Source organism: Pygocentrus nattereri, chromosome 4 (genome assembly GCF_015220715.1).
Source record: "Pygocentrus nattereri isolate fPygNat1 chromosome 4, fPygNat1.pri, whole genome shotgun sequence".
NCBI classification, from domain to species: Eukaryota; Metazoa; Chordata; class Actinopteri; order Characiformes; family Serrasalmidae; genus Pygocentrus; species Pygocentrus nattereri.
The window spans coordinates 30,480,809-30,497,658 of NC_051214.1; positions in this window are offsets into that span (position 1 = coordinate 30,480,809).

A 16,850-nucleotide genomic window follows, 5' to 3' on the forward strand; every position below is an offset into this window, starting at 1 on the left:
GTCCAAAATAAATTTGTCCAAAAAACAAACAATAGTAATAATTTTAGACTTTGGTGAAATTTAAAGCTAGAAATGTAAATTGGAATCACAATCATTATGTCATTCAAATGATATAATCAGTTAAAAGTTAAGTAGTGTCATTTTTTCTTCAGTAATGTATTTCAGCCAGTTAGGCATGTTGCCATGAAAGAGGGAGGGGTCTAAATAGGCCTATTTGGTAGAAGACTGGAGAACTGGATATCCTTTTTTTTATAAAATGTGAAAAAGACCTTTTGTGCGAGTGTGTGTATCCAAACTTCTGACTGGTAGTATATGTAAGAGTGTCAGCTTAGAGAAATGAAAATGAAGGCGTGAACATGAATAAAGATACTTTACGGAAGGAGCAATACATTTCCTACAGGGCTGAATGCTTTTCTCCGTATATGGTTCTCTATATAGGATGAATAGTTTATCAATAAACCTCTAAGGCTGTGCATCATTTTGTCATTAGTCACGTCCCAATAAGGATTCTGGGTCTGAGCCATTTTCCTCTATAGGGAAAAATTAAAGCAGAAATAAAAAATGTCCCAAAGCTGTTACCCTTTGTCCTGTATGCGTTTCCTGCCAAAAGCCATGGGGTCCTCTGAATAAGGAGGTCCTTAAGGAGTCAAAAATATAAATATTGCTACAAGTAATATTCACATGAAAGTAAGACTAAAATCAGCACAGTTACTCAGATTGTAGGCTACTATTGCCAAAATTATCTGACTAAATGAAAAAATGGGTTATTCTCACAAAACTGTCTTATAAAACATGTCAATATATATTTGAATGTGATAAGCATCATGCAGATAAACAATATTCACATCATTTAATCCAGCTGTTGGAGCTATAAATGGTAAGTTATTTTTTCCATTTTTTAAGCTTTCCTGAAATATTTTTTTTTCTTTTTTTGCTTTTGCTTATTTTATTATTAGAAAATTTATATTAGAGTTTATGTGACATTTAACTGTTAAATGTCTTTACTTTGTGGCATGGTGGGTAGCGCTATCACCTCACAGCGAGGAGGGCCTGGGTTCGATTCCCCTGCCGGGTGACCAGAGTCCTCTCTGTGTGGAGTTTGCATGTTCTCCCCGTGTCTGTGTGGGTTTCCTCCGGGTTCTCCGGGTTTCCTCCCACAGTCCAAAGACATGCAGTCAGGCCAAATGGACATGCTAAATTGCCCCTGTGTGTGTCTGTCTGTCTGCCCTGCGATGGACTGGCGACCTGTCCAGGGTGTATCCTGCCTTCTGCCCGATGACCGCTGGCATAGGCTCCAGCACCCCCCCGCGACCCTGAGGGAGAAGCGGCTTAGAAAATGGATGGATGTCTTTACTTTAAATCTTCCAAGTAAACTGCAAGGACATGAACCAAAACAGCAAAATGTTGAAGGAAAAAAGTTAAAAGAAGACCCTCAGTGGTGGTCAGCAAAATACAACAATATGCTGACAAGTACACCTTTTTGTTTCTACACTATGTATACTGTAGTTCTACAAATACAAACTGTAGTCCATCTCTTCATACTATGTTAGCCCTCTTTTAGCCTTTTCTTTAATGGTCAGGACCCCTACAGGACCACCATGGAGCGGGTAATATTTGGGTGGAGCAGTGCTGTCAATAATCCACCACTCAAATAATACCTGCTCTGTGGTAAACTTATAGAGGGCCTGACCCCTAAAGAACAGGAAAAAATATGCTGACAAAGTATGCAGAGAAACAGATGGACTACAGTCTGTAATTGTAGAACTACAAAGTGTACCTGTATGGTAAAAGGAGCTGATAAAATGGACAAAGAGTGTAGAAATCAGGAGGGACGCTTAACAGAGTGGCCAGTCTGTGTAAACATACTGTAAAAAGGAAAGCTGCAAAAAAACCCACAATAACAACAACAACAACAAAAACATTATTTACAGCAATGCGAGTTGTTTGGTTGCTTAAATTGGAAAGTGTTACTTAACATGTAAAATGAGTTTGATATGAATAAAAACATTCAGGTTTATCTTTATTCATATAATAACCCATATGTGGTAATGCTTCATCATACTTTAAATGATGAAGTGAAATCTGGGAGGAAAAAAATCAGCTTGCAAACTCATTGGTAAACCGCGCAGTATGAGGTGGTGATTTTCGAAAAGCCATTTGGTTTTCCACAGGCAAGTTTGTTCAGATGCTGATGGAAATCTAGAACATTTTTAAGGGTCTGTTTTTACAACCCACGTAATCCCAAACACATTCAGTGATGCCGACGTCTGAACTCTTCGGTTGCCAGTCCACTGTTCTGTTTATGAATTTGATCATGAAACATCTATAGTGTTTAGTGTAGTATATTCATTTATAAATATTGTATCTTGTGGTAAACTATGTGCTATGACTTTACTATGAGATGATGTGGAAATTCAGCATTATGACTGACAGTACTGTTCTCATTTACATTTACAGCATTTGGCAGATGCTCTTATCCAGAGCGACTTACAATTTATTTTACACAGGTAGGCCAAGGTGGTGTTAGGAGTGTTGCCCAAGGACTCTTATTGATATAGTGTAGGGTGCTTGAACCTGTCTACAGTGTAGAAGGCAGAGGTGTTAACCATTACACTATACCACCCACAAACCACCCACGTGTTTTCTCTCTCTCTCTCTCTCTCGCTCTCTCTCTCTCTCTCTCTCTCTCTAGATCTCTCCATGTGTCATCCTAAACGGTAATGCCGGAATATTCCAGCTGCGTGCTCAGCCCGTGCTTCCACTTCACTAAAGCCTGCTTTCAGGTGCTTAAAGCACTCTGCATTGCTGAGCTCTCTCAACATGAGCTTTCCTCGTGTTCTCTCTCTGTCTATCCCCTGCAGTTGAAGGAAGCATGAAGTGAGCACATGAATTCTCGGTTTAACGCCTCTATCTATCTGGCTCCAGTGGAAGCACAGGCATGCTATCTGTGCTACACTAGCGTTTCCACAGAGACGGAGGAGTGGAGGTGGGGCCTTGATGCGCTAGCATTACATTACAGGCACAAATTATTGCTTTTCTACCACTTCACCTCAGCAGCTCTGTGTGTCTGTCTGTCTGTCTGACACTGGTTTCAGAAGCTGTAGGTATTGAATAATGATGGGTGGCTTTGATAAATTTCAACATCATGGTATTTTCAGGCCTCTGCCCGATGACCACTGGGACCACTGGTATTTTCAGAACATATCATGGCATCAAATGATTATTTAAGATAGCATTAATGAAGTTAAAGATGAACTCCTGGTGATTTTTCAATATTTTTGCATATTTCATTCTTTGAGATATAATAGTGGTACTTCTAAGTTTTCTTTTGGTACTATGCTGTTTTCTTTGCAATGCTTTGAATGTACATTTCTGCCATAAATGGATTTAAAAACAATGTTTTATGCCAAAATCTTCTCAAAACTATTGTAAAACAATGTCTTGTGCAAGACGCAGCGTATTTATAACTATTTAGTGTAATAAATAAACACTTCAGACGCCTGGTTCCTATCACTACTGTTGTGCATTATTTCAGATCAAACCACTCTGAATAAGTTTATTTACATTTTAACCATTTAATTCTGCAGAACGTTTGAAAAATCAATTAAATTAATGAGCTAATTATTCATGTATTCCGGCAGTCTATTCATAAAGAACGTATTACAAGCATTGGTTTCGTTGCATTCTGTTCTTTTAATTTTATGCCAAAAGGAACCTCACATTATTAGAAATAAAGATTCTGTGCAAGTATAGTTTTTGTTCATTAAGGTACAAACAATGTGAATGCACTCTCAAGGGGACAGCAGTGGTTTTAAGGTCCAACTTTTATATCTTAAATATGTTTTTCCAGGTGAAAAGTACATATTTGAACCTTTTTTTAAAATAGAAAAATAAAGAGATGAGATGGGGTGTGTGGAGTCAATACAACTTAGAAATTTCAATGAATTATGGTGCAATTATGTTCCCTGACTAAAGGTACTGAGATGTGAAACATGATTGGAATCCAGCAATACTGGACCTGGCAGATCAGACAATTTATTATTTTGGCTGATCTGTGTTGCAGTTTTATGATATAAATAATGAGCCAGGTAAAAGCACTCTGTATTTGAATGCTGCTGCTACATTTATACCAATATATAGTTAAGTGACACTTTTTTGATCCCACAACCGGGGAAATTCCACCTCCACATTTAACCCATCCGTGAAGTGAAACACCACATGGATAGGGCAGCCCTATCCATCCGGGGAGCAGTTGGGGGTTAGGTGTCTTGCTCAAGGACACCTCAGTCATGGACTGTCGGCCCTGGGGATTGAACCAGCAACCTTCCGGTCACAGAGCCAGTTCCCTAACCTCCAGCCCACAACTGCCCCAATGTCATAGCATAATTCACTGTTTGTACAATTCTGTCCTGGATTCCTAAGTTATTACTATCTGTTTTTATTTTAGAGACTAAAATAGTTCAGTAGTACATTTAAAATTACAGAGTAAAAGTACAGAGGCTACTCATAATTTTCTGGTGGGCTTATTTAATCTTGAGTAATTTCCCTCATTAATACATTTACCTGTACTCGAGTACATTATCAATGCAGTAACAGTATTTAGTTAAGTCAGGATTTTCAGTGCTCTACCCACCCCTGTTGAGAAGTGAAAATCAGAGCCATGTTTTGCAAAGCAAACTTCAATGAAACAATAAAATGAAAGCCATGTCTGCGAGTGCATTAATATTTATCTACAGATTGAGTGAATTTACATATGCTCAGTAATCCAGTGATAACCTGATTATTCAAATGGTCGTGTAAACAGCATACTCTGATTACTTAGTAGTTCTCAGTTCAGCGGAGCAAGGTCTAGAAATCTGATTAAGATATCTGATAAAGAGAGCTGGATTTTAGCTCAGTAATCAGATTTCTCAGTGCATGTAAACTCTTACTCAGCATATGAGCTAAAACAGACAACGGTACCAGAAATAAGCAAGCAGCATTGCCGTGAGACGTGGCAAAACGTTTGGAGCGACACTGAAACTACATGCTTGACAATATGAAGAATTTAAACATTCTTCATCTTCTAGAGGATGTATGTTCATAATTTCAAATAAAACGCCTTAATGTTTAAAAAGAGCTGCAGCATTGAGTTTGAGTTGTACATTATGTTTACAGCATGGTCTTCTTCTGTGAGCAGGAATCTGTTTATTGCCTGACTGACGGAGACCCAGAGTTTTCACATCTGATTACTCAAGCTCATGTTAACACATTGATCAGAGTACTGACACAATCTGATTTTCTGCAGCCATTGGATTATTAAGTGCATGTGTGGCATGCGCTGGGCACATGTCACAACATGTAAACACAACTATTGTTTTAATTTGCAGTCCTGTTTATTCTGACTGATTTAACAAGATCAGACCTAAATCCCTAAGCATTATTAATCCTAAAATCTAATCATTAAATCATTACAAAAATGTTTTTTAGCAAACACAGTAACACAGATTAAATTTAGTTCACCTCAGAGACAGCACAAGTCTGCCGGTTAATAGTTTTGACACTGAACTGTGAGTTTGTTCTTCCACAAAGCTGAATCCAAAAACGTTTCAGCTCCAGGAATGAAATAAAAACAGCTCTATCCTTCCGAAGATAAAAATCTCCTCATATCAAATATATTTTGCAAATGGTCAATTATGCATGACTGATTGTACTAAACAGCCATATGTCTCTTACTTCAGAGGTAGTATGTTATTTGGCTCCTGCTATTTAAATGGGCAACTGATTACTGATTAAGAATTTCAAATGCCAGTTGGACCTAACAAAGTGCCCATGTCATGGAAATATGAATTTTCCTTCTTTTTTTAGAGTTGTAAAGACTATTGTAGCATGTAAAGACTATTAAAGGTTCAAAACCTCTAACCCTAACTCTAACCTGCACAATCAAACACCCATTTTCTAAGCCGCTCCTCCCTCAGGGCTGTGGGGGTGGGGTGGGGGGGTACTGGAGCCTATTCCAGCGGTCATTGGGTGAAAGGCAGGATACACCCTGGACAGGCTCCTGCAAAATCAGGCTTACACATTTACTTATGTTTGCCTATTCAGGCTACAGCAGTTTCACTTTCACAGTTCCACCTTTTAACACTGAAGTTGTACTGCTTCTGGATGAGGCACAATACAGAACAGCTAATTATTACAAAGCTCATCAACATCTATCAGTCTTAAAGGCACGGTAGCAAAAACAGCCTGTTTAATAATAAGTGATATATAAGTGGTCCTGTAAAAATGAATTATGGCTGTTTTTGACACTTAGAACCACACAGACAGCATAACTGGACTTTAGGGGGAAAATAAAATGCAAGACAAATGGAGGAAATCCCTTTGAAGAGCAAATAATGATGTTTATATTGTAACTTTGGCTAATAGGAAGTGCTGGAAATGAGCTGGTGTGTTCTTTTAGCCCTGATAACTTCTGGTTAAAAGAAGATATTGGCCTACTTGGCTATAAAGAAATTAGAAACTGGCTATAAAATGATACTCTAACCCTTAATGTTGTATATTTTGAACTATTATTTCACATCAAATAAAAGCACTCAGCAAATGATATACACTGCTGATAGCTAAGCTAGTGTTGTCCTTCTAAAACTAGCTAAACAAAAACATGCCAGAATACAAAAATACCAGCGAACCCCCCAGCATTAACCCTGAACACTTACGCCCAGCTTTTAAACCATCCTTCCTTCAAAGAGAACTAGAGATTAAGTGGGTAAAATCACAGATGTGTCCTAGCACCAGCCACATGCATTAAATATTAAACACTTTAAATACTGTCCAGAGAAGCAGTCCAACCAGCTCTTCTAATTAACATGAGCTGATGGAATTCTCTCTCTTCCTCTTTTCATTCTCTCTCTCACTCTGTCTCTATCCATCTCCCCTCCCTGGAGGATTTCCTCTCCTCCTGATCGTGGGCTTTGAAAGCAGGGAATTGAGCACAGAGTCTGAATTCATTGTCTTCTCTCCCTCCCGGTGGAATCTAAGAAGACAGGCAGAGACAATGCCTTACGGTGTACAGTTTCACTCCGCTACACGGCCAGCATTAGAGACGCTCTTCTGTCACCGCTCTCCAGTGGCAATACTAATAAACCTTAGATGACCTGATCCACTCACGTTATGTTTTTGTTCCTGCCAACATTTTTATGCTCTCCATATTAACCCATTCATGTCCAACAACAGCATTTATAAGAGAAGGAAAAATGACACAGAGCTTGTTCTGACTGGTCTGAAGTGAGAACAGGATAGATTTACTGACAAAGCTCCCTTTTCTAGCCATACAGTCTGACAGATTTGAAAATAAGGTTTCGTGATCAGGCAGTTTCAGAGAACATATGGAGCAGAAATAGTACAATATCACATTTTCCAATACCAATACTGATATTAAAATCTTGAATATCAGTGCAATATTTTTTTCTTACTAGTAAGTTTTCAAATTAGCTATGCTTAAAGGGGAACTCCACCAATTTTTCAAAATTACTTAATCAATGGATCAGATGTTAACACAATCATTCAGAGTGGTTTGGTGTGAAATGCACATTTCTAGAGAAATGTACCTCTCTCATATGTCTCAGAATTGTTCACCATTGAAGTACTAGGAACCAGACATCCTTATATCCACACTACACATTTCACTATTTTATCTGCAATTCAAAGTGACCCGTGAAGTTACATGTGTCTTACAAATGGTGATAATCGTAAAATAATGCTACATTTGAAAAAAAAAATAATAATTCTGTTGTATTTACCCCCACAGAAACTGGAATCAAGGCAAGAAACGTTTGTGAGTGAAATAAATTAGCCACCATTCATATATCATCACTAGCCATAAGCTTAGACTGGTAAGCAGAATAGCAAATGGTTTGTCATTGGATGCCACCAGTTTCTGTTCTTCTACTTCAGCACTGGTGGGTTCAGTTTCTCTCTCTCTCTCTCTCTCTCTCTCTCTCTCTCTCTCTCCCCCTCTCCTTTTCTCACTCTCTCCTTCAAGCTGCTGCAACTTATTTGTGTGTTCTGGTCCAAAGTGACATGGCTGTACCACATTTTGGAAACATATTTCCTCAAAAGTCCTCCACCTACGCTGCCATGTTCCAAAACCGTAAAAATGAACTGTAAACAAAAGACGCTGCTGGTGTTAGCCATGTTAAATGGCTGTAGCTACTAAAATCAAACGCATATTAGCTTGCATGCTTTGATCTCAGTTAAGAATGTGGTTTTGAAAGGAAACACGGGGCTGATCCTAAAGTAAAAGTTTATACTGAAAATACATTTTAGACCAAAACAATGTCTGAGGTATTAAGCAATACATTCGTAACCATTTTGTGTAATAACTTAATGGGGAATAACTTTTAGAGCCATTAAATGCTTCAGATGTCTGGCTCCTAGTTTAATAGTAGTGAACAAATTTGACTAAATAACTAAATAATTTTGCAGAACCGATCTACTAGGCTATCATGTTCAATCCTCTCAATTTACTCTTTTCTCTCTGTTATCTGACCCATAATTTTTTGCTGTTGTTTGTCAGATAATGACACCCATCAATATCAATATGCCATTTCTTATATCAAGCAAATTTAAAATTTCGTATATGGATATCTCTGAGTTAAACATGGGTGTCAACCTCTAGCGAGTATGTCCTATATTGACAGAAACTGGACTCTAATCCAGTGGTCACTGACCCTGCTCCTTGAGATTTACCTTCCCACTGTCTTTAGCTCCAACCCTGATCAACCCCACCTGGTCCATCTAATTATTGCCTTCAGCCATCCCTGAGTAGCTGAAGGAAGAGTTTAAGATGTGAGCTGAAGGTGAATCCTGCAGGAAGGTAGATCTCCAGGAGTATTGATGACCTCTGCTCTAATCCCTCAAACCACAATCTGATTATTACAGCATGACATTTTGAAGTTTGTCTTCTTAGTTTTGCATTGGAAATACAAGGCTAACATAGCTAACAAACAATGTAGCTAACAAGGATTTCCACTCCACCAGTTATAATTGTGCCAACTCCCTGACTAAATCAGAGAACTCTTGCCTCAAGCCATCAAATTGTTAAATAATCTCAGATAGAGTTTTATGACAATCTATGGAAATGATGAGCTAAAAATAGTAAAACATTGTTCAAATTTCAAAACATACCTTGTCTATACGGTCCATACATGGGAAATATCACATGAAAACAGTTTATTTTGAATTTGCTGTTTCTGTGATGTCACAAAAACCAACATATTCACATACATACATCTACCAAGCCTATATCATTGTATCTCCTATCACTTATGTTGAAGTTATGAAGAGGTTTTTTCAGCCTACACTGTTTTTTGAATGAGGCACAACACAGTGCAGCCAATCTGAACAGAGATCATTTATATGTCTTAAAGACAAACTAACAAAACCAGTCTGTTGAACTCTGTGGGAGGAAGAGAGGTTGGGAAATGGTCATTGACTGTCTGTGGTACATAATGTGGGGATATGGGCCCTTTAATAGCTTGTTGTGTTGTTTTCAGTAAAGTGTTGATCTGAGCAGTGGCTGGTAATGAGAGTGTTCTGAGAGGGAATAAAGAAAGGGAAGGAAGAGGAAAGATGAGTGAGACTCTTGTTCTCCTGAGATGCACTTTTGCTGTAGGTGAAACACAGGAGCCTGAAGAGCAGAAAGAAAAGAAAAAATAAAAGATCCTGTGATATAAAGCACTGCTGTGTTCCATTAGACTGCTTAATGCTCCATATTGATGAATTCCTTATAATTTGGCAGGCCAGAGAGAAACCATAGAGTTTCACTTTCTATATTTATGCAGTCTGTATGTGTGTATGCGCACACCATGTTGTCCCTACCTGACCATCTGGACTGCATCGTCCCTGACCCAGCAGCCATCTGGGCCCAGTCCAGGATCCGCCTCCGTTCTGCTACCATCTGACACTGCGCGCATACACACACACACAGCACAGCACACAGCCCCCTGGGGAAAAAGTTTTATTTTGATACTCTCGGATACCCTGGGGTGAAGGAAGTTATTGCACTGAAGGAACTACAGAAATGTTGTGTGTTTGCATATGTGTGAGACTCGGGGCATGTCGTAGTGTGTTTGAAGTATGCGGAGTGTGTGTGAGACATGTAGTGATCCCAAAAGATTCAATAATCTACTTTCAAATCTAACCTACTTCCAAAAAGTATGTTTTTACATATGCATTCATTGTTACAGTCGCTTTATTTTCCTTTACCCCCTATAAAAAATAAATAACTTAAAACTTAAAGAGTAGTAAATAATGTCCAAAAGTTTGTGGATGGAGGTCTATTACTCTAGAGAACACAGATTCACTGCTGCACAGCCCAATGCTGGGGGGCTTTATACCCCTCTAGCCATCGCTTGGCATCAGGCATGGTACCTTAGACTCATGTGCGCTACTCCAGAGCGTTCCTATCTATTCACAGTGCTTTTCTATGGAGATTACATAACTGGATGTGCATAGTTGAACGCCTGTGTTAGCAATAGGTCACCCTAAATATATTTGAAAGGATGTATGGTGTCCAAAATTTGCTTCTTTATTTTAGTGTTGGAGCTGCAAGAGAAAGGTTTCTAACAAAACAACAGAAGTCAAAAGTCACCAGTTTTTTTTCTGTAGATATATCTGCAGACCTTCTCTCCACTTGTTCAAACCACATCCACATCTTCATTAACAGAGGATTCCATTAAGTTTTCTAAATTTCTGCACAATCAAATGAGTAAGATGTAACCAAAGCCATTTAGAGAGCTTTGATATTATGTTTTTATATGAAATTGTTAGAAAAACACTGTATGATGCAGAGGTGAAAAGTGATGAATTGCATTTACTCTTGTTACTGTAACTGAGTTTCTCCCTGTGAAAACATTGTTTTTTACTACACTGCTTTAATTTTAATAACCATTACAGAGTAAAAACTAAATCTGTATGTCATAAAACCGATTCGAAGACAGCCCAGTTAAATTGACAAGATATAATTCTGAAAGCCAATTAAGACACAGCATGTCCACTGATGTGTTGAGATGTCAAGTTTAGCAGAGTGGAAAGAAAGAGTTTAATGTTATCAGTTTAATTGAAACTAAAACTAAAGAAAGCACTGGGCCTTATTCACCAACTGTTCTTAAGAAGAAATTTCTTGTTAAAATCCATTTATGCAGTTTTCAAAGATTCTGACATTCGCCAGTGTTTTCTGATCTGGGATGTGTTCTTATGTAAGAATTTTATGGTTTAAGAACACATCATGAATCTGACTCAAACTTTTTCTTAGGACCTTTCTCAAGAACACATTTAAGAACAAACTCACGAAAATATTGGTGAATGAGGCCCATTATTGTCATGCATTATGTTCAGCTGCCAAATCTGCCTCCCAAAACCTGCTGCAAGCTCCACTTTTCACAACTCAACCTGCATCCTAAGGGAACAGCCGTTAGCTGCCTGGTTAAAGATCACTGCACACAGGACATGCCGTGTCACACAGCACAACAACTAGTAGCACAGCACTGCTAGAAGATTTTTTTTGAATGCATACAGTGAGAGCACCAATAAACATCAAGTTCAAGTTCATTTTCACAATCTACTCATGTACATTCAATGAAATAAAAATTTCAGCATCATTTACCTTGCTTAACATCAGTTTAGTCCCACTTCACATGGAAATCACAGCCAGAGTTTGAAGCTGAAAGATATTATTTTAATTTTTGAAAATTTTAAACCACATGTTTAACAGCATACTGTTTTTTTGTAGTGTCCATAAGGCTTTAATCTAACGTAATGATGAAAGGCTGAGTGGCGTACTGAGTCATCCAGCACTGGAATGCTTAATTAAACGTTCACTTAAAACAATGGACCTCATTCACCAATATCCTCCTAGTTTTTTTCTTAAATTTGTTCTTGAGAAAGAGCCTAAGAAAAAGCCTATGTTAGATTCATGACATGCTCTTCAACCACAGAATTGTTCTCGCTTTTCTTCTCTTGACTGTGTTTAGATTCTGTTCTTACCTAAGAACAAATCCCGTAAGAAAATGCTGCTGAATGTCAGAATCTTCCAGAAAACTGCATAAGTGGGTTTTTAGAAGAGATTTCTTCTTAAGAACGGCTGGTGAATAAGTACCAATGAGTAGATCTCATATCTTTAAACATGCAGCCACATTTTCTTTCCTTGTCAACAAGAGGCAAGGACAAAACACAAGGACAGAGGAATCTGTGGCAGAAGTGTTTGTCAAATGAAACATCCTTCGCTCAGTCATCTCTATTCCAGATCTGCCAATAATAAACTCATATCCTATTATCAACTGATTTTTCACATGGGAATGCTTTATTAAAATTCAACCACATCAACAATTTAATCATCATCCTGTGGCAATACTAATCTATTAACTGTAATCATCTAATGTCTACGCAGAGCAACTGTAAAAACATCTGCGTCACATGTTGCAATTAAAAACTTCCATGTAGGATGTTTCCTCGCTCTGAAAGCCTCCCATCTCCCCGATTCCTCCGAGTGCAGAATTTATATATCCTTGAAGATGGTGGAATACGATCGTTTCTGAGTCATGGCTGGAGGTAGTTAGATGAGGAATTGAGGAGGCAGTAGATGAGATCTACTCGAACATGAGATCTACTCAATAATTGTGAATTTTTAGACAGTGCGCGATGCAACATGGCACGCCTGAGGTGTGTTGACCTTATACTAGCTAAATAAGTATCCTTATTTAGTGTCCTTTCTTCTTATTTCATTGTTGTAGAATAAAGTTATGGCTCATTGACTCATTAGTAGATATGCACTATGCAGGTATTATATTATTATATATGCAGGAAGTTCTACAGTTTGAAGGCTGTGAATATAGTGTTTGCTCTCTCTAGGTTGATACCTGTTAATGTGAGCTAATGGCTGTCACAAAAAATTTATTCTTAATTGAATTATCTTTTGGCCACACTGGAAAATAGGCTTAATTAAAACAGTCCTTCATGGAATCTAAAGTACCTTACTGGAAACAGATAAACTAGGAAGCCTAATCTAATCATTTAAACATTAATGTGGACCTGTCATAGAAGGATATGTGGTCAAATAAATTATCACTACAGTTACAGTGTTCGGTATACAGTTTTCAGTATTCTTTCCACCCCTGACATAATTTCTGACCTTGTTAGGTAGTTTTGAGATCATATTTTTAAAATCAATTCACAGCATAGAGATCCAGAGCGTTAGGGAGCACAGTAGTAACCCAAGAAAACTTTGCTTTTAGATTTATCGCTTTTTATCATGATCAACCTTTATATATATATATAAGAATACATATAAACATATAAGACCGAGTCTTGTGTAAGTTCACTGGTCAGTAAGTAAAAGAGCTATAATTTGTTGTGGACATTGTGACCCTTGCTTCTAATTAATACCACTGTATTTAAGTATATGTAAGAACTGACAATGCAGTTTAGAACACAGTATTACTGGGAAACATTAAAATAAACAAAGCCACTGCGTAGCTGTCAGAAAAGATATTATGACTGTAATGTGTGGCCTCTGTCATGCCTTCCGTAGCAGAGACTGACATCCCTCACGCTGTCGAAAACTCCAACTCCCAGAATTCTCTGGGCGGTCACATGATCAGGAACCTTCAGCCATCCATCTACCAACGTTTGCGCTCACCTGAGTATTGATTGACTTCACCTGTTTCAAAGACTATATATGTTTGTCACCTTGTGCTATGTCTTTGTGAAGTATTGTTCCAGTCCCTGTGCATAAGTGAGCCTTGTTTTTGTGTTTTGACTTGCCAGTTATTGATATTCTGGCTGTTTCTGTTTACTACTTTTGCATTACCCTTTTGGACTATGTTTTTGATCTCGTGTGTGCTGACCCTCATCTGCTTGTACTTTGTTTTTGGATTTTCCCTGCATTGAAACTTTTTACTGTAGCCTGTTCTATGCAAATTGCGCTTACTAACCAGGGCCAGCTTCTTGGTCAGCATCAGCAGCTTTTCGTTGGGCTTAATCAGTCTGTGGATGATTTGGGACAAAGACATACTAAACAACAAGCCCAGTTGTCACAACTCTTGACGGGCGTGAAAGACTTATCATTATAGCTGCAGTCACTTTGTAATCTTCAGGCTGTTACTTAACCCAAGCAACCTACCACTACCTCAGCAGAAATTATTCATTCTACTACCCAATTTTCCATAAGTAAACTAGACAAGTTTGCCGGATAAGTGTAGTCTGTTTTTGCTGCAGTACTCGGTTATCTTTTACAATTCTCAGCCAAGCTCTGATAAGGCTAAGATAGCATTTGTTGTTTCTAGGCTCAGTGAAAAAGTGCTTGATTGTACCACTGCGATTTGGCAAAGATATAGAAAATATTATATACCAACGGTTTGTAACTGAATTCTGGGCTGTTTTTGACCATCCACATGAGGGGAGAGCATGTAGAGAGTCTCTAGCCAAGATACATCAGGGAAATCCGCTTATGCATTAAAATTTTGGACTCTGGCAGCCGGCAGTGGTTGGAATGAGCCAGCGCTTATAGTGATGTTTCGTAATGGACTTAATTCGGACATTGTTAAAGAATTAGCATGCAGAGATGACAAACTGACTTTAGACAAGCTTATCACATTCGCCATATGTGTGGACCAACCCCTGACTAAACAAAATCCATATAAAATATCATCTCACATCAGCAAGCCTGGTCAGCAAGAAAACCCACCCATTTCCAGAGATCCAGCCAGAACCCCAAGGAGCGATTACTCTTCTGAAGCCGTGCAGTGCGATTTCTCCAGACTGTCTCCTAAAGAAAGACTTCGAAGACATAAGGGCATGTATTCTGGCGCTGCTGGTCACTTTATTCATGACCGTCGGCTCGCCCGCAAAAACTTCAGGTGCCAACCCCTATAAAAAGTCATAAACAGTGGTATCCAGGTACCCGTTCCCACAGAATACTTTGACTTGGCTGAGGTTTTTAGTAAGAAGAAGGCCACTCAGTTACCACCACATGGCCAATGAATAGAAACTGTTGGTCAGTCTTGTAGTCCTGGACTTCACACTCCTGTAACGTCTGCCTGAAGGTAGGAGTGTGAAGTCGGTGCTGGGAGTGTGTACTGTCCCTGATGATGTTATGGGCCCTCCTGATGACCCTGGCATGATAAATGTCCTGTAGTGAGGGAAAGGCTGCTCCTGAGATGGACTGTGCAGTTTTGATCACACGCTGGAGAGCCTTTCTGTCCTGAGCAGTACAGACTCCACACCAGACTGTGATGGAGCTGGTATAAGAACACTCTCGATCGTACTCCTGTAGAAGGTGCTGAGAATTTGGCTGGCATGCCAAATTTCCTCAGTCTTCTCAGAAAGTACAGTCGCTGCTGGGACTTCCTGATGATGAGGTGTGTGTTGTGAGACCAGGTGAGATCCTCACTGATGTGGATGCTGAGGAATTTGAAGGTTATCACCCTCTCCACCTCTGTCTCATCTATGCACAAGGGTGTGTCCAGCTCCCTTGGATCAATTATTTCCTTGGTCTTGTCTGCATTCAAGGAGAGACCAGGCCACCAGCTCAGCCACCTCCTTCCTGTACGCTGTCTCGTCCCCACCAGTGGTCAAATTGACTAATTAGATATAGCGTCTGAACACTTTTGGACATACATCATGCATCTTTCAGAATCTTAAAGATAGCAGATGCTAGTAAGTTACATGTATGTGTGCATGTCCACCCTGTCCGTGGGCACACTCTTCCTCTCTTGGCTTGCCTCGCTCATCTCTTCCCTCATCATCTCAGTTAAAGATAAAAGCCTCTCCAGTGGGACTGCATGTAGTTCATTAATAAAACAGCATTTTTAAAATTCCTCCACTGCCCCACAGCGCAAAGCTGTTATTCTAATGAGATGGAGTTGACCTTTGTCATGCAGACTGCTGTCCTGAAAGTGTGCATGTTCCTCAAGCACACAACGCTCTCCCATTCCCCATGCAGGCCCGGGGAAAACATGGCCAGGAACAGTTCTGCTCTCAGAAGTGTGCTGCTAATAATTAGAGCAGCTGAGCCTCTCAGCAAAGTGCAACAGGGGGGCTCTGTTTAAATTTAAAAATGATGGAATCATCAAAAACACCAATCCATTGGTCGTGTCTTTTGAAATGTACTGAACAGAGGCAATGCATAAAGGCCCTGTTTAAAACAAATGAGAGAGAAAAAAACAGAACTTACTGAGAATCACATTAATTGTGTTCAGATTATGGCTTTTTGTTATTGCTTTTTGGGTGGAAATGTGGTGTTAGCCAGCAACTGTAGTTGAACAATTCGAGTTTGACTCAAAACTTTATCTTTGTCAAATGAATACGGGGAGAGCAGAGAATTCACAATTTATGTTTGTACATTGATGTCATTTGAGTGTGGGGTGCAAGAGAGAAAGCATGGGTCCAGCCTTTCCATAAAGATTTAATCTCTTCAACCCCCAGAATGTCTTAAAATCAAAAGTCTGGGAAGTCCCAGAAAATAAACCTATTATGACGTCAAGCTTTTCATTATGAAACAACAAACAGAAAACACAAATCCAGCAAAATGGCATTAATTATCCTACTTCACGATTGGTGAGCTTCTCTCTTTAATGTTCCTCAACTATGCTGCTCTGGTCTTCCTCAGGGTGGTGCTGTGGCAAATTAGTTCACCCTGTTGCATAGGCTAGCAACTGTAGCTATGCTTAGAATACATCTGATAAAAAGGCCTTAGCATATTTGTGGGACTGAAAACCTTTTATAAGAGACTGGTGGAAAGAGCGAATTATTACACATTTCACAAAACAAACACACTAGATTGCCGCTAAGGCAAGTAAGTTAGCAGTTAGTCA